This window comes from Colletes latitarsis, chromosome 11 (genome assembly GCF_051014445.1).
Source record: "Colletes latitarsis isolate SP2378_abdomen chromosome 11, iyColLati1, whole genome shotgun sequence".
NCBI lineage: Eukaryota > Metazoa > Arthropoda > Insecta > Hymenoptera > Colletidae > Colletes > Colletes latitarsis.
In genome coordinates this window covers 15,505,430-15,523,055 of record NC_135144.1, presented here as the reverse complement: position 1 = coordinate 15,523,055, position 17,626 = coordinate 15,505,430, and the positions used below count along the sequence as shown (strand labels likewise).

General features: G+C 42.6%; 1 protein-coding gene across 10 annotated transcripts in view; it reads left to right on the top strand.

Moving 5' to 3' along the window:
* The first annotated feature begins 99 nt into the window (after positions 1-99).
* P120ctn (adherens junction protein p120) overlaps positions 100-17,626 on the top strand; it is a 43,720-nt gene continuing 26,193 nt past the window's right edge. For all 10 annotated transcript variants that reach the window (XM_076778657.1, XM_076778653.1, XM_076778661.1 and 7 more), the window contains exon 1: positions 100-1,591. The gene's annotated coding sequence lies outside the window, so the exon portion shown is untranslated. The remainder of the gene's footprint in view (positions 1,592-17,626) is intronic.

The following is a 17,626-nucleotide window of genomic DNA, read 5'->3' as shown; positions in this document are numbered from 1 at the left end:
ATCGTTTCCATTTCAAAGAATGTGTAACAATATGACGAATCTCAGGGTCCCTGTACGCGTTTAGTTCCCCTAGTGCCCGCGTTTTTCACTGTTTAGGAATTTTTTTTTATCTCCCTAACAAAGTTTTATATAAATATTGATAAATGTCAATATCGTTCTTTAACGGATGATTTTTTGTCGAACGCGGGCCTCGGAAGTAAAGGACGAATTTAATCGTAAAGAAATTTTGCAACAACGGTAAAATCTAATGGATCGAAACACCCTAGGCAAGAGCCGATTTTCAAGATCTCGGCAAACGACAGGTTCGCGGCGCTCTCTGTCGGCAGATGTTGACGCCGCGGTTTGAGAACCGCTGCCATCGGCGTGTAGGGGCGTCGTTGCTGCGTGCAATGTGTATCGTGTAGGCGTTGGCGAGGAGGAGACAAGTACGGGGATGTGTCCGTAAAAAAGTTGCGGTTTCTGCGTACTCTGCCGCACGTGCATGCTCGAAATCGTGTTCCGCGAACGACAGATAGCCGACGGGATCTTGCACTGACGGCTGTATCGTCGTCGGTGGAGACTGTTCCGTGAACGGGCCTAACAATCACGGGAGCAGGAAAAAAAAGTGCGGTCCGTGTTCTTTCGTTTCTCGCGGAGGCCACGTATCGTGCGTGCGTATCTCGGGCGGCCTTGTCACGGGGACGTTGCTCGGATCAGGGAGTAACCGTCGACCGGCCTCGAGGAGACGGTGGATGGAAACGACGCCCGTAGCAGGATGCCAGGACGTCTCGATCGCAGGGCCATTGAGACGGTCAGTGATACTCGCGCGAGTTAATTCCGGACTGGAAAACCGCTGGAACAGAGCGCATCATCGCATCTCCGGGGAAGCATAGTTGCGGATACGTTCTGGCCGAACAGAAGCGGATAGAAAGAGAGCGCGCGCGTGTATGTGTGCGGGAGATGTTCGGAATCTTGAGAGGAGATCCTGATGCGGGAGGATTCGACTATCAGCGGCTACGATCGAACGTATTATCGCACGCCGGATTCCTCGACGTATGAGACACTCGGTGTCCGTGCGAACGCGCCCGCTGACTGTGCGTTTATCCGGCGAGGAGTGTTCGGCTCGATTCGCAGCGGTGTCCGCTGCCACGGAGGAGTTTATCGCCGCCCGGCTACGCACGCCGCAACACCGACCGATTTTTCGACCGCGTCAGTGACTCAGTTCCCTTCCGTACGCGAGGAAACTGCTGGACTGGCGACAAAGGATACGTCCCGAAGAGATTCCCAGTGGCTCTCTCGTTCCTTCTATTTGCGTTGGAGGCTCGATGATAGCGGCGCGGTTGACAGTGCGACTCGGACCGATCTATCCACGTAATTCACCACCGTGTGTCTCTCGGGCGAGAATCGCATCGAGGTAGCTTCTGTGCTTGAACCACGACCCTGAAGAAAAGAGACGCGTGTTTACGGTGGCCAGGGTGGATGTTATATGGGACGCGTTCCTCGGCCAGCTAGAAAAACGGATTCGCGGATTCATCGCCGGCTACTGCGTCGTGCGTCAACACTTCTTGGAATGTGACGGGCGACTCCCGGCGTGGGATATATCGTAGAAAAGGTAAGCAATTTGAATTTGGCGACGAGTCGACGGGGACCCGAACTCTGTCCTATCGACTCCGCGATGCGATGCGAACTGTCACTGGCACCACGGTGTGCATAACGGTACTAGACTTATAACCTCTAAACGTGGCTCGTATAGTACTACGTAGTACTCGTGATAGTATCGAGAAGAGTAAATACCGACTCTTTCAAAGGTATGAATTCTAAGAACCGGCGTGCCGTACGCCCGAAGCGCGTCTCGAAAGTTTTCAACGTGCGATTTGTGGAAAACTACCGGGTCGCGGTAAACAGAGTGATATTGATATGTATATCGTATTGTCGAGTCAACCTCGATGCTCGAGATGTTCGTTTCTTTTTTATCGTTTCGATAAGCGCTTTGTTAGTCACTCGACGATTCTAGTATTTTCTAATTCCAGCTTAAGTTGGATATCGAAGTTCGAATAGTCGTTCAAGTCGATCTTAAGAGGAAAATATTACTTATGCCTTACACCTAACATCTACTCTTTACCACTCGTAAATACCATAACTATGTACAGAGTTATCAACGACAAAGTTAGGTTTACACCGATCGATATCGAACGTAGACTCGTGTTTACAAACATCGGAATGCATATCTGAACGAGATTGAACGGAGATACACTGAAATAATTTAGTAAACTGTACAGTGTTATAACTCTTGAGCTATTAGATTTCATACACAAGTACTTTAATGGCTTTTTGTAAAGACTAGAAAACTGCAACGACTAGTGCGGTCAAAACTATAGAGTTGGAATACCGAAGGACCGACAAAGCATATTTAACGCGTTAAGACGTAGAAGACATAAAATAGATAAGAAATTAAAGAACGGTATTGTCTTGAACTCGTTACATCACCATGAAGTCATCGATGAACGAACATCGCTGGTTAGCATTACAACTGCAAACGATCGATGCGGATATCAGTGAAGAATTTTATCTATTCACAGGTGATCGATGGGGAATGACTGTCGGTTGTTGGTTTAGCGTATCGGTTTAGCTTTAAAAAAAATCTTGGCAACGATTGTCGCTATCGGTGTGAGTCGCACTTGTTCTCGTACGATGGCATTTCTCTATCAATCGGAAGCGTTGTTTTTATTTTGAATCGCGCACGATGGTTCGAGGCACTCGCGCGACCTCTGCACGCCTACGTAGTAGGATTTCGAACGCGACTTGGTCGTATCTCGCTAACGGGCCCTAAATTGGCTGTAACTCGGGGCAGTTGCTTTACAAAAAGGAACGCGTACTCGTTACGAAAGTGGCTGCAACGTACGAGAACGCGTAATAATTAATAATAACGTATACGAGTTGAAACTGCAGTAGTAAGAAAACTCGTAACGAGAGGTCATAAAGGGGAAATGCATCGAGCTTGTTGTTTCTTCCTACGATGTTGCACTTACTCGGGATACGTCTTGCTCGCCGATAAGAGGATCTTTCGCCATTCTGAACTAGCGGGGGTTAATTTTCGACGTAGATAAAGTTAATAAATAACAGACGTGGCTATTACGCGAAGGAAAATAGGAAATATTAGGTTGCCCGGAAATTAACCTCTTCGGTACAAAGGATAATTTGATTTTATTCTTTCACGATCGAAAATGGTGGCTTTCGGAACGACTCGAAGATTATTACTCTAGTCGGTCTTATTGCTCTTGGATTCGTTGATCACGGTGGGCAAAAGGGGATAATTTTTCAGCTACCGTCGACGTCCGCAAACCGCAAACTTTGCTTACTTACAATCGCGCGGCTATCGATGCCGCGACGCGACAATCTCTATTTTCCTAACAAGTCACGCGACAAGGACTATTTCCAAACTGAAACTCGACAGCGTAGTGACAAATGAGAAAAAGAGATATTTCTATGGCAATCTCTCATCTTAGCAGTCTGTCTCGTATAATACGAATCCAGGCAATTATAAATACAAAAGGACCTCGATTTTTTTTATAACACGGTGCATCGATATCTCACATTTTATGTGCAATCAACAAAGTCCGTAGATACAGTTACAGTTGCGGACAAAATTAAGTGGACAGGTAGGAAAAATAGGTACGAATTAAATTTAATCGAAGTACCGTAACTATTATGCACATAAGTTTTATACATTATACAGGGTGTTTAGCCACTCCTGGGAAAAATTTTAATGGGAGATTCTAGGGGCCAAAATAAGACGAAAATCAGGAATAGCAATTTGTTGATTAAGGCTTCGTTAAAAAGTTATTAAAGTTTAAAGTTCCGCCTGTAGAACAGCAACTTAGGAACAGCTGAGTGAGAACCACTATCGCGTGCACTCAGCTCTACGCAGGTTGTCTATCTACAGGCGCAACTTTAAACGTTAATAACTTTTTAACAAAGCTTCAATCAACAAATTGGTATTCTTCATTTTCATCTTATTTTGGCTCCTAAAATCTCCCATTAAAATTTTTCCCACAAGTGGCCGAACACCCTGTATATCTTTATGTTACATAAATTATTTAGCGAATAATTGAAATTAATATTTACATTTACGTTGAAATAAAGTATACTTAACGAAAACGTTGTTTGATTGTGGAGGGACAAAAATAAGTGGGCACTAGGTTCAAGATATTATTACAACACGAAAAATGTGAACAAGTGCAAAGTAGCCTTTTCACTTTCACGCAGTAGTCTTAAACGAACTATTTGGTTGATGTGTAAGCTTTACGAAAAACAGATTATTTGTAAGGAAACAGCAGAATGACGGTAAGAAAGGAATTGTCAAATTAAATTCGTAATTTGATTATAGCGTACTGCCGAAATAAATTAAGTTACAAAGGTATATAAAATATGAAACTTAAGTGCATAATAGTTATACTACTTTGGTTAAATTTCATTTGTATTTATTTCGTTTATCTGTCCACGTAATTTTGCCCGTAACTGTAGCGTTAAATAGTACAAATAGCTGCATATAAACTGAATCGAAAGGAAAGGGGTCTCGGTAACGGTGATCGGTAGAATACGAGTTTTGTGCTGTATACATACGAGCACTGGGAAATAACAACGGAGGGTAAAAAATAGTGAAAAGTATCCGGCGATCGTTTCGCGGGATAAAGTCCATTTAATTCGTAATCGAACGGTCGCGGTTCAACAATGCTTTGAATCGAGCGGCGTATATCCGCGCGCCTCTCGGTAGATCCTAGTCGGCTCGTACGTATTCAGCGTGTTCAGAGTGACCGAAACCGGTGACGGGTTGTGATTGTACACCACGGAAATGACGTTGTCGGTGTCACGTGTCCTGGCCTCGATCGAACGTCAGTTACAAATCGATGACTTATCGCGTTCGAGCGATAGCGTCTCATTACGCCTTTCAGTGATGAAGGATTGTTTGGTCACTGACGCGAGCGTACCGAGGAGTCCGACCTATCTGAGCGCAAAACACGCCACGATAGAAGAGCCCAAGGTCTATGTTCTAGTGCTCGATCCTATTGTGGTCGCCATAGGGTCTATTCGATCACGACCCAAGTTCAATCGCAGCATTGTTCAGCTTCTCCTTCGGTGATGCTCGCTATATGGGGTAGATTGGTAATTGTATCGATGCGCTGTTCCTATCTATTATTCTCCTTAAGATTATCAATATTTATGTTTCGACCTTCCGCGGAAGAAATGTTTAAAGTGTAAGTACACTCGGTGCAGACTGTTTATCGGCAATAAAATCTCGAAAAATTAATATTTCGTCGGTGGTTGCAAGATAGTCACGCGTGCAGTATCGATTCGAAGTTTGGTCACCGAGTGCATGTAATACGAGGTGCGCTCGTTGTTGCGTTCACTTTTGGTGTTTCTCGTGCAATCTCTTCGTCGGATGGTTCACGCGTGGCTGAGCCTCGCTTTGAAATACATAGAATTCGTTTCCGACCCTCCATTCAAGGCAGCTGGCGGATCCGATTTTTCTCTTTGAAGCGAGGAACCATTGTATAGAAAACTGGCCTTACAGCGATAACGAAGCGAGCGGCGTATCTCGAAAAAATGCATCTTCTAAGAGTATTTCGCGCGAACTCGGAAAGAAAAATCTTATTTAATGTAATTGGAAATGTTATTTACTATCTTGTTTCATTTTTCTCACATAATATTCGTAATTTCCTCCTCCCCAACGTGAGCGAAAGATCCATTACTGGTCAAAACCGAGACAATGCCACCGAGTCACTCGACAAACGATCGAGGGAATAACACGATCTACGTGCGATTCATAACGAAACGTTCACGCTCGACCGAGAGATAAAGTTGTCGGTTACAAGAGCCGCGAAGTTTCCGTGGTTATCGTTTTTTATCTCTCGCGGAAACGTTTCGTCGCCGTATTTGATCGTACGTATCAACAATTTCTTGAAAAAATCGATAACTCGTACGTACCTTATCTCCCCGCTGCTCGAGGATTACTTAATGAGAATAGTCGGGGCTCGATTAAACCGTGAGTAATAGATCCAGTTCTCGCGATTGATAATCGACAGATACCTGGCACGGTTATCAATCTCATTGGTTTCGACGGAAACCTACAATGTTTCTAAGAACAACGGCTCATACGTAACTGTAAAATCCACTAAACGCACGTGAAATGAGTTTATTCTTTGTTCTTACTTTATTCTAAATATCCTTTACTTACTATTACAAAATATAACTGAGAAATAGAAGGATTTATGGAATAATAATGAAAGAACAGTCGCAAATATAACGCAAGGGTGACGAACTGACGGCTCGCGAGCCAGTATCGCCCCTTCCTCTACTTTGCTGTTCCGCGCAAGCGTAAAACTGCCCCCACTACGCCTACTCAGCAGAGTTGGGACGTAGGCTCGATGGGCACCTGACTAGTATGGAACCTGATGGTGGGAGAAACAGTTCGATGGTAGTGGGACTCTCGTGGCTCTCAGCAAAGTTCGTCACACCTGGTATAGGGGATTTGTATAAAACTTAGACATTAATTTGTAAAGTATGCGATTTATACATTTTTTTGTCCTCTACTATCATCTACAACTTTCGATCTATTAAAGCGGTTTTTCGTACAATTCGATAGCTAAAACTCTGGCTAGAGATTTTGTTTACGCGTCCATTCGTAATACCAAGTACTTATCGTATTATAGATATATGTTAAAAAGACGAATATCAGCCGGCAAACTGGTGTGTGGAGATTTTAAACAATAACGAGCCTCATTGTCCCCGACGGACAGTGGACGATAATCGTGTCCCATTCTTTCGAAGGAAACTCTTGAAGAATGTATGGAATTCGTTTCCTACACCCTGTCCCGCGGGACCACTGACGGTTTTATTCACCTGAATGGCCGAGCCAGTCGAGGTCTCTCCGTCGTTCTTTTCGTAAATTATACACTCGGTCATTACTAGCGGACAAACAGCGGCCGTGTGCGAGCGTCTGCGCCGTGCCCAATCGAGATTTAATCGGCGGACGATCAAACCGTTCCTCGTCGGGAAACGGCAGGTCACCACGATCAAACTTCGGCCGAATGCTTGTTTACGAAACTGGAATCGTGATTCGTCAGGAATTCGATAACGTTCGATAACGAGTATGCCATACTAGAATTAAAAAAAAAAAGAAACTAAAAGATTGGGGAGTGTTCCTCTCGACGATACGACCGGAGATCTTCCAGTCGATTCTTTTACTCCTCAGGCTATAGTTAGTTGGTTAAAGCAAGCGTAGTAAATTAGAGCTAATTTATATCTTGTTTGGGAATTAAATATTTCTAGATAGCCAAACAAGTTCGAATCAGTTCTGTCGCGGTAGGACGATTAATTGTCAAAGGCTTTGTTGCGCATCTTTGGCGAGTCGCGTGACCGCCTCTATAGATGGAAAATATTTCTCTGGAAAAATAAGTAGAGCCACGAGTTTTCCGAGTATTCTTTCATTTTTCTTAACACCGACGAGCTCCGGTGAAATTCCAGCACGTCGGTAATTAGATCACAAGTCGGCTGGTGTACTTTTAATGAAACCACAGCCGGGAATAACTCACGGTTACTTTTCTCGTCGGTTTTACCGTTCCACGCTTCGAGTCCTGACTTTATGAAAATCATGGAAAGAGCTTATTAACGGTCGAAAGTCCAACCAAGCCTGCGTTAAGATCAATAATCGACATTTTGACTCTTAATTTCCGTCTTTGTCGTTCCATCTCTTTCAAAATAATTCGTAACGTCAAAGGATTTACGTTTAATCTATTGTTCTTAAAAACACTGGTCAACCGCAAATATGCAACAAGTACGTTCGTCATAAAATTTAATCTATTATAATCCACGCATTTTCCCAGTTAATATTTTATTAATATATTTTCCCAAAAAAGATGGCAGTCGTTCGAACGTCGATTTTCAGTATTTGAGAGTAGTCGAGCATTTTTCCAACAAAACGAAACCGAAAATAATAAATTTGGTTCGTAGTTGACTGCGTATATTCGTGTGGAATAAGTGGCATTTATACGCAAATTATTTCGATGGAATTTCGATTTTAATCGCGTACTCGGCACGCCTACTTAAATTTGTACGAATAGTTGTTGAATGAATTAATCGTGATTATAATAAAATAACTCTATTTATATATTCGAGGAAGAGCTTTTCACTTGCGTATAAACGAGTAATTGAATAAAATGGCCGAGATTTAAAATGGGGGTGTTTGAATACGAGCCGAAAATCGTTCTGTCCCGTTAATACGAAAACCTCCACTTCGTCACCTCTGAAGAATACTTCCTCCACTCAGAATTTCTATGGCGAGAATTGCAGAGGTGCCAAGTTTCCACGCATAAATTTGGCCACCTAGGGGTTTTCCCAATTTACGTATTTGTACCAGAGTGCTGCATTTAATCTCTCGGTTACGGTAAAAATTGGACATTTTCCCGTCCTATTGGCTGAGACTGATTTTTACGAACTGACCAAAAATCGTTTATGTACCTTAGAAATTGTAGGACTAACTAAAAATCCTAATTTGTTTTGGTGGATTTTTATTTATCACCGATGCTTATCGAGTAGCACCAGTGTAACGAAAATATCCAAATTGTTTATAGATACAAAATATTGCGGCTACGTACGTTCACAGTCGATATTTATTTCATTTTATTCGTTCATAACAGTTCGACGAGTGTATATCGACATTTAACACCTCGTGATTCTCAAACGCTCTCGTTAGAGAATGCTTTGGAATCGTGAACCTTTAAGAATTCGCATCAATGAACGTAACCATTTGACGATCATATGTTACACACAAAGCTCTGCTTGTCACCGGCGTCATTCGCGAGCGTGCAGAAACCTTTGAAACTGTTTTTTGATCCGTAATTTTATAATCTTCGGCATTTCCAAACATTAAAATATTTCCACTATACAGGGCGAGACTCGCAACTTGGTCGCGCTAGATAATTTGTGCGTCTAAAACTAGCGTGGCGTCAAAAATTTTAATGGGAGATTCTAGAGGTAAAAATAAGACGAAAATCAAGAATATCAATTTCAAGTTATTAAAAAATTGAATTTTTTAAGGTCTTTAAATTGTTTGGCTTTACCGATAAGTGCTTAGGGTACCGATCGGCCGTGCTAGATGACAAATGCCGACGCAGTGGGGACGTGGCTTTAACGTAACATCCGCCTCGAAGTCCGTCGTTCGTTGTAATTGCGTAGCACGTTTATTTGCATTTCGAACGTGGTTCTTCAACCCCCATCCTGGCCAGATAAGTTTATTTACGACTTTGATCGTTGGCGCGTCGTCGAAAGTGCACGAAGCGACTGCTGTACGCGCGTTCGCCGCGATAAGTCGCGCGTGTCACGACACACACACGGCTCCCTTGGTTCCGAGTGCACGAAAGACGACAACGACGACGACGACGACGACGAAGAGGAGGAGCCCGGGCCCAGACGCTGGAAACTTAAATTAGGCGTCTCGGGGCGACGTAACGCGCGACGCTAATTAGACGCCACGGATTTACCGCGACCGAGGCCACCGAGTGGTTGAACTAGTTTCGGAGGGGCCGAAAAAATGGCTGAGTTCCGTTGGTTCGCGTTTCGAATTGCTTCGGGATCGTTTAACGCGCTCCGAACGTGCCCTCGGGCTTCGATTAAATTGCTACCGAACTTCCCCGAATTGCTCGCGTTTCGCGACAACCAAGGTGTCACGAGAGTTTTCGAACACGTTCAATGTTCCATGTTCGACGAGCACGGAAACAATTTTTCATTGATCTCTGCTCTCGATTAATTCTGGAATCGCAATTACGATATAACAGTCACCAGTGGAAAAGGTTCGGAGCTTTACGACAGAATCGTATTATGTCGGTTCTATAGAGCGATTCTCGAGCCAGAAGATTCGAGAGGAACGTTGCCGCCTGAACACCACGGTTATAATCTTCTATACAGGGTGTTCGGCCACCCCTGCGAAAAATTTTAATGGGAGATTCTAGAGCTCAAATTAGACGAAAATCAAGAATATCAATATCTTGACTGAGGCTTCGTTAAACAGTTATTAAAAGATTAAATTAAAAAATTTCAAATCATTCTGAAAAAATTATTTTTGATTGCGCGGCTCAATTACAAGCATTTTTGATGAATAGATATACCCCTGAAATCCTACCCACTTTCGAGAAAAAAATTTGAGTAGATACTGAAATTTTTAGACGAAATTAAAAAATTTAAAATCCTTTTAAAAAATTATTTTTAGTTGCAGGGGTTAATTACAAGCATTTTTGATGAATAGACCTACCCCTAAAATCCTATCCACTTTCTAGAAAAAAATTCAGTGTGATTGGAACTTTAAATGTTAATAACATTTTAACGAAGCCTCAATCAACAAATTAGTATTCTTGATTTTCGTCTTATTTTGGCCTCTAGAATCTCCCATTAAAATTTTTCCCAGTGGCGGTCGAACACCCTGTATGTTTAACGTGCGAGTATTCCCGCAGAAATGAGTTTTTTTATCTGATATTTGAATTTTTTAGTAACTCGTAACTATTTTGAGCGTTTCGAATCCATTCGAGTTATCCAAACGATCTGGGTCCACCGATTTTATATTTCTATGTTTGAAATTTTGATGCGCTACAAATCTCAGTCTATTCAAGCACGATCGATCGAATCGCAAATTCTGTTCGAACGTTCGTTCGATTTCGGCTCGTTTCTCTCGCGGATAATTTTCTTTGTCTTCTCGGACGTCCGGTGGGACAAATTGAACGAACGTGGAAAGTAATTTGGCCAGTTTATTTTTTTTTCTCTCTCTCTTCCCCTTCGTCATTTTCTCCGGTTCGGTCTTATTCTTTTTCGGAACTCCCGTCAGGTCCCGTTACCTCGGTGGTTTGCCAACCAAAACGCGCCAGGCAAACCAGCTTGTTAATTAGAACCGACGAAAGCGGAGTTCCGTTCTTCCGGATTATATTCCCGCGAATTAATTGAACCTGATTTATCGTGCGCGTATGTACCCGCTGCTAATGGTAAATTAGCGCCGCGATAAATTAGCTGCATCGATGCCGCGCACGCGCACGCCTCGCAACCCGTTCGACCAATCAGACCGTTGAAATTTGATGGATCTGTATAGCATTGTTCGCGAAATTCGAGTAGTGCATACCGCTAGTGATGGGATCGATATCACCGATGCTATCGATCATATACGATCAATTCAACACCCAAGTATTTAACGCGTTAAACGCCCTGTTAATTTTGCTTTGTTTCCTACTTGGGTGACGCGCGAATACGGAAAATGCGTACGTTTTAAACGAATTACGTACAAACGATGATTATTCAAAGTTATACACGGTCAACTGTAATAAATATCGACGTTTTCGAGTAAGTAGCCGAGAGGTATTTGTTATAGGATCGAAATTAATCGACCAGTATCGATAGATATCGCTGCGGTATCAATCTCGACGCTACTCGCGACCCTCCTCCGTCGATTCGATATTCTCTTTTGCAATAACTACATTACGAAATCGTTCGACGCGTACGATTAACATTTTTCGAGTTATCTTAACGCGATACTTTCACCGAAGGATATCGATATTACTTCATTTTGCATGGCCATACGCAATTACACAACGTTCGCATACCGTCGCGATCCTCGTGAAAATTACTCCATAACTTGCCCGATTATCGATACGTTGCAACGAAGTTGAGTTCAAAATTTGTCAGCGGGTCGTATTTTTCCACGAACGCGTTGTAAAAAATAAAAAAACAGAGCACGGACGACGGGAAAAAGTATTAAAATACGTAACGCGTGTGTAATAAATAAATCATCCATCGCGTTGTGTTTTAAAAGATGTTCGTTTCGAACGGAATCGAGGAAAGTTTGCGTACAAACAATCATTCCCAGAAGATAAAAGAACGGAAAATATTCATCGATTTTTCTGTCGCTACTTTGACTCGTTTATTAACTTCTTTTCCGGCTTTCTACGCGCGCGTTCGATTGCCTTCGTCGAAACTTGGTTTCCGATGCAGATCGAGTTACCAGGGTTTGATTAAAATGTGTAAACCCAGCGGTGCACAGTATACGCGAGCGTGTGCATTTTTTTTCGTTTGAATTCGATAGATTTCGTCAATAAGGTCTACCTCGAATTAGTGTGCGTAATAAATTGTTATTCGATTCCGTGTATATGTCACTAAAAGATCCACACTTACTAATCTTACAATTTATACTAATTATGTTGCCAATAGTCTTGATGGAGGTGGTCAAGTGGGTGTTATACAGGGTGTTCGGGAGATACCCCTGGGAAAAATTTTAATGGGAGATTCTAGGGGCCAAAATAAGATAAAAATCAAGAATAGCAATTTGTTGATTAAGGCTTCGTTAAAAAGTTATTAAAGTTTAAAGTTCCGCCTGTAGAACGGCGACTTGAGAACAGCTGCGTACGCGCGATGGTGGCTCTCACTCACAAAACTGTATGGCTGGCGACACATCACTAAGCAAAGTTTCAGTAGAGTTTATATCAAAGGGTGTAATAACCCGTAAATAAATAAATAAATAAATTTTAATCCCGAATATCGGCAAACACGTTTTCTCAGAAGGACTTGGGAAAACACAGGAAAATGGTGCCCGTTCTGGTAATCGAGTTGCGTTCGAGGAGAATTTACTATTCTCCTTAGATTCTTCGAAGATTTAAAATTCCCTCAGGTTCTATGAAAGATTAAAATTCTGTCTACTTATACAAGAGTTTTTAATTCTCTTCGGTCGTGCAAATAATTATAATTCTTTACGATTAGTTTACTTCTTCGGTAGTTCGTGGTACTCCCTCGTTAAGAGAACGCTAAAGAAACTGCAAACTGCTAACCAAAAAATAGCAGTATTCGGTAACAATTGCCTCGTTACTACTAGCATTTTTGCCGTAACCGATAAAAAATTAACTGATTAACGCGTGTCTAACAATCATTTTCGTTTTTCGAAACTTTTAATTTGTTTTTTATCTCTCGACATCTGTACAACGACAATAAAAAACGATAACGGTAACAGTAAGTACCATCGTTCTACTATTATTCTACCTTTAGTACTTGGAAAGTTTGTAACTCTCCCTTGTCACGAGATGTTTAAACCTTATCCGGATTACGGTGGCCGTTGCGATCCCACGCAACTTTAAATTAGTAACGACTGAAGATACGTTCGTACAATTATTTGGAGATTCGCTAAAAAAAATATCTATTAAAATTAAGTTAGATTACTTAGCGGTCGATGGCTGGCGGCTAGCAAAGTCACGTACGCGTGACAGCGGCCGTCAAAATGTTAAACGAGCCTGCGCTTCTGCCGCTTTTTCGCGACTACTGTTGGGAATTCCAACATTTTATTAGCGAGCACATCATTTAGTTAAATATTAGTTTAAATTGCTTGATTGGTAATCTGGCAAGTACCTTATGGTACAAAGCGAATTGACGTGCTATTAAGCGTTAAACTGCCCCTTGAGACCGCGAACATCCACCCTCAGCGGGTGGGATTTCGAATGTCTGAGGACTGGCCTACGAGGGGATGGGCAGGGGTTTGATTGCCTAAACAGAATCTCCACCTATTTTGGAATAGGTATACAGGGTGTTCAACCAACCCAGGGAAAAATTTTAATGGAGGATTTTAGAGGCCAAAGTAAGACGAAAATCAAGAATACCAATTTGTTGATTGAAGCTGCGTTAAAAAGTTACTAACAATTAAATTAAAAAATTTCAAATCATTCTGAAAAAATTATTTTCGGTTGCGGGGGTCAATTACAATCATTTTTGGTGAATAGACATACCCCCGAAATCCTACCCACTTTCGAGAAAAAAAATCGGGTAGGTGCTGAAATTTTTCGGTGAAAAAAAAATTTTTCAAATCGTTTTGGAAAAATTATTTTCGGTTGCGGGGGTCAATTGCAAGCATTTTTGGTCAACAGATATACCCCCGAAATCCTACTCAGTTTCGAGAAAAAAATTCCTTACCGAAAATATAATTTCTGGCCAGAAATGTCTGCCCGAATTTTCATGCGAATCTTTAAAACGTCATAACTTCTGAACGGATTGGACGATTTTAATGTTTAAAAAAGCAAATTACGCGTATTTTGGTGGAGAATATGTACAAATCGCAAAAATATTCGAAAAGTTGGTCCTTGACCCCGCAAAATGAGAAAAACCCCATAAAAATGGTCCAAATTTCAAACAGCCATAACTCCTACAATTGTGAATATATTTCAATGAAACTTTTTTCTGAAGTAGAGCTCATGGGTACCTACAAAAAAGTATTAGACAACTTTTCTGTAGGGTGTCAAACAAAATTACTAAAAATGAAAAAGGAATTTGTAAGAAAAATCGACAGGGGGTAGGTGCCTAAATTTTTCGACGAAAAAAAAATTTTTTAATTAATTCTGAAAAAATTATTTTCGGTTGCAGGGGTCAATTACAATCATTTTCGGTGAATAGACATACCCCCGAAATCCTACCCACTCTCGAGAAAAAAATTCAGTTCGGGCCTAACTTTAAACGTTAATAACTGTTTAACGAAGCCTTCATCAACAAATTGGTATTCTTGATTTTCGTCTTATTTTGGCCTCTAGAATCCCCCATTAAAATTTTTCCCAGGAGTGGCCGAACATCCTGTATATTTGTAAATAAATTCAAAATGTTGTAAATAGTATTGGACTTTCTATTTACTAAGTAAAACGAATCTCGTGGGAGCCTACAACTATTGTCAATGCCTGTGCAACAAAAGGAGCCATGAATCCTTCTCGGCCACGAAAAGTATGCGCGAAAAGAAAGACCTAGTAAAATATTTGTCCCAGGGCAAAAATTATAACAACAACGATAGTGGCACTAAAGGGAAAAAGAAGCGTGGAAAAGGGGAGCGACGTATTGCGTGATCGCCGGAGGACGCCCTGTACAGAAATTTCTGCACCGTGGTGGACTCCGCGGCGTGGCGAGGGAGCACAGAGGAATACCTACATACGTATACAGCTCCTCGTACTATCGTACTCCGTTTGACGCGTGTATGCGTGTGTAACTCTCTCCCCCCACGGCGCGTTCATTCATTCAAACACGCGTTGCCCTCGTATGCGTTCGCACGACGAGCCATCGAGAGCGGACGGTGCGCACGGGCTGCCCAGGAGGGGGTGGAGGAGCACCAGAGAAAGAAGGGAGACAGCTTTTCAACGCGCCAGCCGGAAAGGAGAATGAGGTTGCGGCAGAGTTCTCATTCCCTCGTGATATATCCCTCCCCCTCTTTCTCCTCATCTTTTCCACGGTCCTCTATACAGAATTCTCTTTGCTGGGTGTCTTTCTCTTCGCCACGCATAGCGATGGGCGTGATATCAGCCTTTCTCATGATTTTCGAGCAATTCGATGCTTAAACACTCGACGACTTACGATCAAGTCATATCGATACCAATATCTAGCTGTATATCCGTATCACAGTCCCGAAAGTACCTCGAATACCTCGAGTACCTCGAGTACCTCGAAATTAAGAGTAGTCACGGACGTTTCGGACGTCGAACCGTTTAGATCCGTGAGAGCGTCGAAAGCGAAATTGTCGGATCGTTGGATTACTCCTCTCGTGGTTATAAATAAGACAATACATAAAATACCAAGCTCGAAACAGCTTGGACTCTCGTAGCGGTGTAAACTCGTTTCAACTGTTAACTCTTTGACCTATTACGTACGCAAAGTCGTTCGAAGGTCAGACTGTTTCTGTATCGTCGCAAAGAAAAATGGCTCGATGACTTTCGAATTTCGACAAATATAACCTTGAACAAAATAGTTTGCGAATACGTTTAACGCGTGTCTTACAATCTATAGCGTAGCGTTTCTTAAGACGCTCGAGGCACGAAGGTACGCGGTCGTTGCAGAAAGCGAATAACGGTCGTGTCGTTCTACGAATTAACTATTTCGCAGACGTGGTTTAATTCGTTGTGCATTCAAATAAAAAAGTCGGAAACCCGCACTCAGGCCGGAGTGGTTGCACACCGCGAGTCTGGCTCGTTATTTCGGTCGAATCGGTTAAAAGAGTCTTAAGATGTTCCGAGAATCGTTCTCGTAAAGTTCGAGGTACGGTCGCGCTTCTCGAGCAACCGGCGCTACCTGTCGCCCGCTTGACGAGCCAATAAAGTGGGCCTCGAGACCTCGAAGGAGCGTCGCGACGCGGAGGGAGAGACAGGAAGAGCGAACGAACGAGGAGACAAAAATTAAGTCACGCTACCAGTTCTCCGCGGGGCACGAAAAGCGCGTCGCGGAAAGACGCGCAGAGACGAGAGGAGAAGAGAGAGACACGCTCGGAGAACACGCGACAACGGAACAACGAAAGTTTGCCTGAGAATAATACCTCCAGGACAAATCCGGACAATTTTTCAGTAGCGGTGCAGAAATAATACCCGGCCTCGCGTTCTGTTCTCTTCTTTTTTTTTTTTTAATTACAATTTACGTTGGTCTCCGGAGACGGGTGCAATTTCCACGCACGTCCCGCCTCTCCCTCCGCTCCGCATCGACCGAAAACCTAAATAGGAAAGAGAGAGAGAGAGACTCACAGTATGAGTCATCAGACTTTAGTCCCCCTGTCGAAACATTTTCATTGCTTTGGCTGACGCCAGGAAATGTTTCACGGCTACATTTATTTCAAACGAATGTATCTGTCGAAACAATCGGTACATTTTGTTGGATAGGAATTTTATTGGAAGTGGTACATAGATGCTTTACAAAGTTTAATTTAGTATGATATTCGTATGGTATACATTGACGTGGAAGTTTTGATTCCAAGTATACGAACGATCTCGTTTTAAATTCGTGTGTATTTAGTAAACCGTACGATTGATTTTCTTCCTACGAAGGTATCGAACGAAACAGTATACTGCTACGAAGAAGACAATAGAGAACGTCAGGATGGAAGGAGAATGGTAAAGGGTTTGTTAATGGATTCATCGGTAAGGTTACCTAACAGACTGCCTTAGATGCTCGGTGTCAAGAGGCTGATCTATTTGAAGAGATCGGTGACTAGACGCAGTATATGTATACTTGAAAGAACCAGGGATCTCGTCGTGATAATGGAGACCCTTATCCCGTAAACGTATCACCTGACAGAACTCAAAGACCCATTTTAGTATCCAGAACTACGGTTCACAGTGTTTTCCAAGTCAGCTAAGTAAACGTTCGACAAAATTTAATACTTGATCATACGCTTTGATCCTCCTTTGCGATCCTGCGTAGAGTTCGATACAAAAACGAACGATCCCCTCTGCAGATTTCAACGAAATTAGCATAACTAGAGATTTGTAAAAAGTCCGTGATCGACGATTGGCATTCCATCTACGAGAAAATACTTCTTTTTTTTGTTACGGATGAGTGGAAAAAGAAGGGATTAACCTAGGCACTGGGGGACATCCGCGAAATCCAGTTAGATGAAATTTAACTAAATCCCGACGCGAGTGGGTGAATGGTTGGCCTCGTATCGGGTTCGCGCGAAGGTCGCCTAGTCACGGCACCGATTCGAACGCATTGTTCGATTCGCGAGCGTGTTCCCCCGGTTGAAAGCCACTTCTTTATCGGTACGAAGTTGCAGAGGCTGTCGATTGATTCGCGCGAGCGCCTATTAAAACGCTTCGAAATCGTGGTCGCCGGATGC